The sequence below is a fragment of the Staurois parvus genome, unplaced genomic scaffold (genome assembly GCF_062004578.1).
Source record: "Staurois parvus isolate SC_StPar_1 unplaced genomic scaffold, SC_StPar_1.0 ptg000638l, whole genome shotgun sequence".
Lineage (NCBI taxonomy): Eukaryota > Metazoa > Chordata > Amphibia > Anura > Ranidae > Staurois > Staurois parvus.
In genome coordinates, this window is record NW_028318434.1 from 252,863 (window position 1) to 260,000 (window position 7,138).

Here is a 7,138-nt window from a genome sequence, read left to right on the forward strand (position 1 = left end):
AAATAGACTATTTCTGACAGTTCTGGGACATTCACTCCATACAGCTGTTTCAACCGCTGTATGGAGGGAATGTCATGGAACTGTCAGAAATAGACTATTAATGACAGTTCTGGGACTGTCCTTCCATACAGCGGTTGAAACATTGTATGTATTTGTTTCCATAAATGGATCCATTTATGGAAACAAATACATACAATGTTTCAACCGCTGCATGGAAGGACAGTCCCAGAACTGTCATTAATAGTCTATTTCTGACAGTTCCATGACATTCCCTCCATACAGCGGTTGAAACAGCTGTATGGAGTGAATGTCCCAGAACTGTCAGAAATAGACTATTTATGACAGTTCTGGGACATTCACTCCATACAGCTGTTTCAACCGCTGTATGGAGGGAATGTCATGGAACTGTCAGAAATAGACTATTAATGACAGTTCTGGGACTGTCCTTCCATGCAGCGGTTGAAACATTGTATCTATTTGTTTCCATAAATGGATCCATTTATGGAAACAAATACATACAATGTTTCAACCGCTGTATGGAAGGACAGTCCCAGAACTGTCAGAAATAGTCTATTTCTGACAGTTCTATGACATTCCCTCCATACAGCGGTTGAAACCGCTGTATGGAGTGAATGTCCCAGAACTGTCAGAAATAGACAGAAACTGTCACAGAACTGTCCTTCTTCTCTTCCTTCTCCTTCTTCTCATCCTTCTTCTCATCCTTCTCCTTCTTCTCATCCTTCTCCTTCTTCTCATCCTTCACCTTCTTCTCATCCTTCTTCTCATCCTTCTCCTTCTTCATCCTTCTCCTTCTTCTCATCCTTCTCCTTCTCCTTCTTCTCATCCTTTCTTCTGCTTCTGCTTCTCCTTCTCCTCCTTCTCCTTCTTCTCATCCTCCCTCCTTCTTCTCATCCTTCTCCTTCTTCTTCATCCTTCTCCTTCTTCTCTTCCTTCTCCTTCTTCTCATTCTCCTTCTCCTTCACCTTCACCTTCTTCTCTCCTTCTTCTCATCCTTCCATCTTCTCATCCTTCCCTTCTCCTTCTTCTCATCCTTCTCCTTCTCCTTCTTCTCATCCTTCTCCTTCTCCTTCTTCTCATCCTTCTCCTTCTTCTCATCCTTCTCCTTCTTCTCATCCTTCTCCTTCTCCTTCTTCTCATCCTTCTCTTCTCCTTCTTCTCATCCTTCTCCTTCTCCTTCTCATCCTTCTCCTTCTTCTCATCCTTCTCCTTCTTCTCATCCTTCTCCTTCTCCTTCTTCTCATCCTTCACCTTCTTCTCATCCTTCTTCTCATCCTTCTCCTTCTTCTCATCCTTCTCCTTCTTCTCATCCTTCTCCTTCTCCTTCTTCTCATCCTTCTTCTTCTGCTTCTCCTTCTCCTTCTCCTTCTTCTCATCCTTCTCCTTCTTCTCATCCTTCTCCTTCTTCTCATCCTTCTCCTTCTTCTCATCCTTCTCCTTCTCCTTCTTCTCATCCTTCTCCTTCTTCTCATCCTTCTCCTTCTTCTCATCCTTCTCCTTCTCCTTCTCCTTCTTCTCATCCTTCTCCTTCTTCTCATCCTTCTCCTTCTCCTTCTTCTCATCCTTCTCCTTCTTCTCATCCTTCTCCTTCTCCTTCTTCTCATCCTTCTCCTTCTTCTCATCCTTCTCCTTCTCCTCATCCTTCTCCTTCTCCTTCTCCTTCTTCTCATCCTTCTCCTTCTCCTTCTTCTCATCCTTCTCCTCATCCTTCTCCTTCTTCTCATCCTTCTCCTTCTTCTCATCCTTCTCCTTCTCCTTCTTCTCATCCTTCTCCTTCTTCTCATCCTTCTCCTTCTTCTCATCCTTCTCCTTCTCCTTCTTCTCATCCTTCTTCTTCTCATCCTTCTCCTTCTCCTTCTTCTCATCCTTCTTCTTCTCATCCTTCTCCTTCTCCTTCTTCTCATCCTTCTCCTTCTTCTCATCCTTCTCATCCTTCTTCTCATCCTTCTCCTTCTTCTCATCCTTCTCCTTCTTCTCATCCTTCTCCTTCTTCTCATCCTTCTCCTTCTCCTTCTTCTCATCCTTCTCCTTCTCCTTCTTCTCATCCTTCTCCTTCTTCTCATCCTTCTCCTTCTCCTTCTTCTCATCCTTCTCCTTCTTCTCATCCTTCTCCTTCTCCTTCTCCTTCTCCTTCTTCTCATCCTTCTCCTTCTCCTTCTTCTCATCCTTCTCCTTCTCCTTCTCCTTCCTCATCTCCAAGGGCATTTAAATTAAAGGTACAGTGTTCTGCACTAATTTAAAGGCTCTCTGAAGCCTAGAAACCCTTTTTATAAGTCATCTTCGTAGCGGAGAAATTCGCATCGAATCAAATTTCACACTGGAATTCGCCGAATCAGCCGAATCAGCCGAATCAAATTTTTCATTTCTTCGCTCATCTCTAATTATTTAGTGTGTGTGAAAGTTATGGAGTCTCCAAACTACGGCAAATACACTGTATTTCAAGGTTACCAACCCAGATGTTGTGAAGGCCGGTCACATTTCTTGAGGTCCTAAAATGCCAGGACAGTACAAACACCCTCCAAATGACCCCTTGTTTGGAAAGTAGACACTCCGGGGTCTTTAGTAAGAATTGTGGCTATTTTTGTTGTAGTTGTAATTTTGTGTCACTTTTTTTGAAAATGAAGCAAGTAAATAAAAGATGTTTTCTTCACATAGTTGTCATTTTAACAAGTTATTTCTCACACACGGCTTAGGTATACTTACAATTACACTCCAGAATACTTTCTTCTACTCCTCCTGAGTAATACATAGAGGGGCCCTGTGAAGGAGGTGTGGGTGGAACAGAAGACACGCGGACAGTAGGAGTACACACAAGGCTTTTATTGAAACACAGCGAGGAGCACATGACCGGTAGAGCAGAGTTCTGTTAGACAAAGGGTTAAGTCTACACACAGGATGGGGACACAGTGGGGGGGCACAACTCTAGCTGGCAAAGGAATTCAATCCATATCACAGGGTTGGCAGAATTCCAGCAGACAAAGGGTTAAATCCTCAGCACAGGGTTGGCACACAGCAGAGATGGCAGAACTCCAGCAGACAAAGGGTTAAATCCTTAGCACAGGGTTGGCACACAGCAGAGATGGCAGAACTCCAGCAGACAAAGGGTTAAATCCTCAGCACAGGGTTAGCATACAACAGGAATGGCATAACTCCGGCAGACAAAGGGTTAAATCCTCAGCACAGGGTTAGCATACAGTAGGAATGGCAGAGCTCCGGCAGACAAAGGGTTAAATCCTCAGCACAGGGTTAGCACATAGCAGGAATGGCAGAACTCCAGCAGACAAAGGGTTAAATCCTCAGCACAGGGTTAGCATACAACAGGAATGGCAGAACTCCAGCAGACAAAGGGTTACATCCTCAGCACAGGGTTAGCATACAACAGGAATGGCAGAACTCCAGCAGACAAAGGGTTAAATCCTCAGCACAGGGTTAGCATACAGCAGGAATGGCAGAACTCCAGCAGACAAAGGGTTAAATCCTCAGCACAGGGTTAGCACACAACAGGGATGGCAGAACTCCAGCAGACAAAGGGTTAAATCCTCAGCACAGGGTTAGCATACAACAGGAATGGCAGAACTCCAGCAGACAAAGGGTTAAATCCTCAGCACAGGGTTGGCACACAGCAGGGATGGAAGAACTCCAGCAGAAAAAGGGTTAATTCCAGCACAAAGGGCAAAAGGTTCAGGCAGAATAGGGATTGGTCCAGCAGGACAAAGGGTCCAGGCAGAGCAGGGTTAATCCAACACAGAGAGTACAGCCAGAGGTATGGTCTCCAGGAAAGGGTTGTGGGGTCTGGCCACAGCTCAGAAGCAAAGAACAAAAGAAAGGAGCGCACAAACCTTGCGCATTACCTCAATAAACAATTCATGTATTTATTAATAAGTTATACTCACAAGAGTAGCAGTACAAAAGGCATATAACATCCAACACCAACACAGGGTGAGACCACACGTGCGAGTTCCATCCAGAAGGGAGATAAACTCTTGCTCAACTCACGCGTTTCGAGGGGAGATCCCTTCTTCATCAGAGCTTAAACGTCTGCAAACGGTTTGCAGGAATAATTTGTTTCAGTGGTCAAAAGATAACTGACAGCCTCTCAGTTGAGTGTTTTCTGAGTCTTCATTCATAGGAGGCATTTAGCCGCTGTGTGTCAGGATTTCAGTGTTTACATCAAAACAGAGGCAAAACTTTTATGATTTAATATCCTGAAAGTGGGCGGTGCCTAAAATATGTACAAAGTATAAAAAGTTACAGAAAATACAGGAAATACAAGAAGACACACAAATGACTATTCACTATAAAATAAAAGGGAATAAAACAGAAATCAAACTTTTACCGAGAATTATCCTGTGACTGGAGCAAGTCAGAGAAAGTCCACAATCCGATAGTCGATAGAACCGGCTCCATACGAATCATCACGTCCACCTCAAGTCCTCAATTTATGGGAATATGGACGTGGGTGGGACATTAGTCCTTGGCCAATCAACCCTGGAGGGTGTTCCCGTACCAGCCCACAGGACGTTCTGGGTGCTGAAATGCCCAAAGTCGATTGGACCAGGAAAGGTTTGAATCACAAAGTCGGGGATTGAATTTCCGACAGCAGCGCATCAGTCCGATCGTGATAGTACCAATCGCTGTTCAGCTGTCACAATCCGGCACCATATAACCATTTCCTGCATTTCTCTGGCATTCTACATAGACCACAAATACAGTTTTACATGCAGATGTAGCCTACAGAGTGTCCAATCAGAAGGAAGTATTTTCATCTCTCTGCAACTAATATTTTAGCTTTTATGAGAGATGAAACATTCCCCTTTGATCTGTGTATATACGTCAGAGCTCCCCAGACAGATCGGAGCCCCCCTGGTCTCCTGCAGCCAAAATGTCTGGAGTTCTTCTTTTATACCTCAGGAAGATGGCAAAGTCTGATTATATATAGGTGACAAATCTTATTGGCACTTAGGTGTCACTTCCAGCCTGAGGAAGCTGCTCTGTCTTTTCAGATACTAATGGGTGGGCACATGTCTCTGAGTACCTATGACTGACTATATGACTGAATACATCTTTAATGACAAGGAATGAAACTAAATGTACGATTACATATTGCTACAGATCACATCTCAGCTCCTCACATCTGTACATTTATGTCCCACCCTTCCTTACACTCACAGAAGGCGGTCAGAAGGTGATTAATCCATTCTTAACTTCCTCCCAGCTCTCACTCCTGGATGGATGGACGGATGGATGGATGGATAGATGGATGGATGGATGGATGGATGGGGGTACTTTATTACTAGCTTGTTACTCTCAATCCTTCGCTCATGATTCCTCCTTAGATTACCCCGAATTCACTCTCATGGATGGATGGATGGACGGATGGGGGTACTTTATGACCAGCTTGTTACTCTCAAGCCTTCGCTCATGATTCCTCAGTTTGAGAAATGTTTACAAAGAGAAGACCGCGCCCCTCTGATTAATAAACTATTAACTATATGACTGTGTAACGTGAAATATAATTACAATCCAGATTAATTAAATATAATTTGCTGTGAAATAATCTAAATAAAACAATGAATAGCGCAATAGTAAATATATAACAATAAAAAATATATAAAACTCAAACAAATTTTGGAAATAAAAATAAAAAATTATAAAAAAGTGAAATAAAATAAAAAATGAAAGTGAATAAAAAATGTCCAAATATGAAGTGTTCACGTCGCTGTTTAAATCTCGGCTTCAGTTCTGACCCCCTTATGTGCTCAGCGAATCCTAGCTGAATGTTAGCCGAATCCTAGCCGAATGTTAGCCGAATCCTAGCCGAATGTCAGCCGAATCCTAGGCAAGCCAAGCATATGATCCAATTACACGATGACTTCTATTCTGTGGTTGGATCCTTCAGAAGGACAAGGACTCTGGAAGTCCCTCTATATTCCTGGATACATCCCTGTAATAGTGCTGGTGTGAATAGAAGGATCTTCCCTCCGTATAGTGCAGGATTCCTCTCCTTCCCTCTACTTCTCTCCTCCGTATAGTGCAGGATTCCTCTCCTTCCCTCTACTTCTCTCCTCCGTATAGTGCAGGATTCCTCTCCTTCCCTCTACTTCTCTCCTCCGTATAGTGCAGGATTCCTCTCCTTCCCTCTACTTCTCTCCTCCGTATAGTGCAGGATTCCTCTCCTTCCCTCTACTTCTCTCCTCCGTATAGTGCAGGATTCCTCTCCTTCCCTCTACTTCTCTCCTCCGTATAGTGCAGGATTCCTCTCCTTCCCTCTACTTCTCTCCTCCGTATAGTGCAGGATTCCTCTCCTTCCCTCTACTTCTCTCCTCCGTATAGTGCAGGATTCCTCTCCTTCCCTCTACTTCTCTCCTCCGTATAGTGCAGGATTCCTCTCTTTCCCTCTACTTCTCTCCTCCGTATAGTGCAGGATTCCTCTCCTTCCCTCTACTTCTCTCCTCCGTATAGTGCAGGATTCCTCTCCTTCCCTCTACTTCTCTCCTCCGTATAGTGCAGGATTCCTCTCCTTCCCTCTACTTCTCTCCTCCGTATAGCAGTAAGAAGAGACAAGATACAGTCATGGCCGAAATTGTTGGCACCCTTGATATTTCTCCAGGAAATCATGTATTTCTCACGAAACGTATTGCATTAACACATGTTTTGCTATACACATGTTTATTCCCTTTGTGTGTATTGGGACAAAACAAAAAAAGGGAGGAAAGAAAGCAAATTCGACATAATGTCACACAAACCTCCAAAAATGGGCTGGACAAAAGTATTGGCACCCTTTCACAACTGCGGATAAATAAGAATGTTACAAGCATGTGATGCTCCTGTAAACTCACCTGGGGCAAGTAACAGGTGTGGGCAATATAGAAATCACACCTGAAAGCAGATAAAAAGGAGAGACGTTCACTTAACCTTTGCATTGTGTGTCTGTCTGTGCCACACTAAGCATGGACAACAGAAAGAGGAGACGAGAACTGTCTGAGGACCTGAGAACCAAAATTGTGGCAAAATATCAACAATCTCAAGGTTACAAGTCCATCTCCAGAGAACTAGATTTGCCTTTGTCCACAGTGCGCAACATTATCAAGAAGTTTGCAACCCATGGCACTGTAGCTAA

At 43.8% G+C, this 7,138-nt stretch overlaps 1 protein-coding gene across 1 annotated transcript in view; it reads right to left on the minus strand.

The window, feature by feature from the left end:
* The window catches only part of LOC149449063 (uncharacterized), a 128,750-nt gene that overhangs the window by 68,330 nt on the left and 53,282 nt on the right, over positions 1 to 7,138 (minus strand). The gene's annotated exons all lie outside the window — the stretch shown is intronic.